General features: G+C 47.0%; 1 long non-coding RNA gene across 3 annotated transcripts in view; it reads left to right on the top strand.

Moving 5' to 3' along the window:
* The window catches only part of LOC147261164 (uncharacterized), a 1482-nt gene extending 9 nt beyond the window's left edge, over positions 1 to 1473 (top strand). The window contains exons 1-4 of one of the 3 annotated variants that reach the window (XR_015116077.1): positions 1 to 184; positions 254 to 438; positions 525 to 1051; positions 1177 to 1473. The exon at positions 1 to 184 is cut by the window's left edge and continues 9 nt beyond it. This is a non-coding gene — a long non-coding RNA (uncharacterized LOC147261164). Of the gene's footprint in view, positions 185 to 253; positions 439 to 524 lie in introns of all 3 variants that reach the window. The other 2 variants (XR_015116078.1, XR_015116076.1) reach the window with 2 other exon arrangements.
* Positions 1474 to 3309: the final 1836 nt, after the last annotated feature.

Below are 3309 nucleotides of genomic sequence, written 5' to 3'. Positions count from 1 at the left end.
TTGCCTTCACAGCTGTGGCGCTTCCAGCGCGGCGTGCACCCTCTTCCTCATCCAATTCAGCGTGGCGCAGCGCGGCTGGCTGCTGGAGCCGTGCTGATGAGTTGTTTAGCCGCTTAGACGGCTTGGTGCAGCCACCCGCCTAGCGTGGCGTGGTGGGCTTCATAAACCCCCGAACCTGATCCAGGTAAGGTGCTGCCACCAGGCTTGTTGTACATCTCACGGCGCGGCTTGTGACGTTATACCTCTCCTGCAGCGAGTCAGTCTGCTGGCCTTGCGGGGATTGTTGGGCGCAATCCGGGGCTCCGGGTGCGCATTCCGTTTCCCTGTCGGGAAGCTCCGTTGTCTTTTGCTGCCTTACCCTGTCTCCGCTTCACCAGGTGCATTCTTTGAAACAGCTGGGTGGCCCGTGACGTGGGACCTGCTGTTCCGTGTCAAGTGGTGCGTATTTGGGGTGGTTACTGTGACCCTATGTTTTTTTAATTATAATTCTGTTGTCCAGTTATTAATCTAGTTTCTCCTGGCAGTGTGGTGACTTGCTGCTGTCCTGTCCTGGTGGTGGGTTTCCCTTCACCATCTCTGTTGTGAGTGTGACGTCACGGGTGTTATGATTTGAAGAGGTTCTTTTGTTTTGTTTGTCCTCTTGCCGCCTGGTAAGCCACACACTTGTACAATTTTACTGGCTGCTCTGGCCTGTGCTAACTGTTTGTAATGGAATCATGTGATCTACCTGTTTTAAATCCTCACCAATAAATAAAATAGTATTTCTTATATTGTCTCCTGCTCGTGACATCTTTGAACCTCTGTGGGACCTTCCTGTAGGAGTACAGAATTTTCTGGGAGCAGTTAGCGTTGTTACATCATTACGCCACAAGAGTTATAAACTTTAGTCAAGTGTGTAGCTCATCAATACGACCCCACTCTTGTTGTTCAGAGGTGATCCTTTGGGTGCCGACAAGACGTTCAATGAAAGTTGATCAGGGCCACTGGAAGGAAAAGTGCTCCGGTTCAGACGGAGCCTGGAGACGAGCCTCCTCTCTGAGGAGCAGCTCAGGTTTGTGCCACCAGGTTTTATTTCAACAACAAACCCCCTTCAAGTGGAGCTCCAGCTTCCTCTTGTTTGGTCTTTTGTCCTCCTGCTCGCTCCTGACTCATGATGTCATTTCGACATGTCAACAGGCCGCCGCTCCTGCTCTGCTACCTGCAGCTCTAGAAGTGCCTCTTGATTCAGCCCTCTGATTGGTCGGATGTTGGGTGCTGTCAATCAGCATGCCCAGGCCGATTGCAAGTGTCTTCTCTCCTTTCTTGAGCTCACACACACAACCTCACAGGATACACACACACACACACTCACACCCCCTACCTCACAGGACTGTTGTAAGAGGTAACACACACACAGTTATTAGGGCCTGAGCCAGTCCGGCGAAGACCCTATTATGTTTCGAAGTCACACTCGCCACTTCAAAAGTTAATTTGACCCCCTAAACATGCTTGAAAACTCACCAAATTTGGTACGCACATCGGGTGCGGCGAAAAATTCGATAATTTAAAAAAAAGAGGCACTCTACTCAATAGCGCCACCTACATACACAAAAAACCACGCCACAACCTGTAGGAATGTCCTACAGACATGGGACAAACACCATTGAACTCGTCTCATCAAGACGGATAAATCATACACTCACACCCCTGACCTAACTGTAACAGGATGTCCATAATTTGGACACGAATGTCTAAATTTGGACAATTTTGCGCCCCAAACAAAATCTATCTCCTCCTAAACCGTAAATGCCAGGGCTTCCAAACTTTCACACATTGCTCTCCCAACTGTGCTGATTAAAAGTTGTTCAAGGTTAATATACTACGCGCTCGGTTCTCATTTTATAAGCCGTCAAAGTGGGGGAGACACTTTTCACCTTACAATGGAAGTCTATGGGGAGAGCGTGTCCTCTCATGGTACATACTCTCAAACAAATGCTTCTCACATCTACACCATCCATACCACAGCTTTTAAAAACTCACCACTGGATTCCTGACAAAAATCCCTACAAAAATATGGTATTTTGTGTTACTTTTGACCAACGTATGCCGACTTATTAAGCTTTTACACACTCCATTTCTCTTAATCCTCCGCTCTCTCCACTCTAGCACAGATCAAAGAAAGTGCAGCGGGGGAGGGGTTCTTAAAGGGCCAGCTGGCAGCTCTGCTCTCAGCTCTAGCACAGATCAAAGACAGAGCAGTGGGGGAGGGGTTCTTAAAGGGCCAGCTCTCAGCTCTGCTCTCACTCTAGCACAGATCAAAGACAGAGCAGTGGGGGAGGGGTTCTTAAAGGGCCAGCTCTCAGCTCTGCTCTCAGCTCTAGCACAGATCAAAGACAGAGCAGTGGGGAGGTGTTCTTAAAGGGCCAGCTCTCAGCTCTGCTCTCACTCTAGCACAGATCAAAGACAGAGCAGCGGGGGAGGGGTTCTTAAAGGGCCAGCTGGCAGCTCTGCTCTCAGCTCTGCTCTCAGCTCTGCTCTCAGCTCTGACAGAGATGGCAGAGAGCGAGCAGAGAAGGGAGGGGCTGTTAAAGGGCCAGCTCTCAACTCTGCACTCACACTGTGCAGCGAACTGAGGCTGGTATCTCCTAAACTACAAGGCCTAGGGATTTGCCGATTACACCGTTGGATTCGGGCCGGTGTCAAGGACGCGGCCATAGGCCGCGCGGGGGCTCAGGCCCTAACAATGCTGCTTGCAGCTTTAATTTTGAAAATACAATTTCACAGACGGCAGTTAGGATACTGCAGATTAGTTGATGCAGGTGCTTTGAACCCTAGAAAACGTGTCTGACTCTCTGGACTGCTGGCAAAGACCAACTCCTGCCTGTGGGCAGTTTCCCCCACGTTTCCAGTGGTGCTCGTTTGCTAACTGTTCTTACTCAAGTCGTCAAAAAGGTCTTGATGCTTCTTCTTTGAAAACAGTCTTTAGTATGGTTTTCCAAATATTGCTAATGATGCATGTATGTATGTGTATATATGTATATACTTATGTATATAAACTGTATATATGTATATACTTGTGTATATACTGTATATACTTGTGTATATACTGTATATACTTGTGTATATACTGTATATACTTATGTGTATATACTGTATATACTTATGTGTATATACTGTACATACGTATATACAGTATATACTGTATATACTGTATATACTTATGTGTATATACTGTACATACGTATATACAGTATATACTGTATATACTGTATATACGTATATACAGTATATACAGTATATACTGTATATACGTATATACAGTATATACTG

This window comes from Aulostomus chinensis, chromosome 5 (assembly GCF_037954235.1).
Source record: "Aulostomus chinensis isolate RoL2024-O1b breed Wild chromosome 5, RoL_Achi_v1.0, whole genome shotgun sequence".
NCBI classification, from domain to species: Eukaryota; Metazoa; Chordata; class Actinopteri; order Syngnathiformes; family Aulostomidae; genus Aulostomus; species Aulostomus chinensis.
The sequence above is the reverse complement of the archived record's forward strand: the minus strand, read 5'-3'. Positions and strand labels throughout refer to the sequence as shown.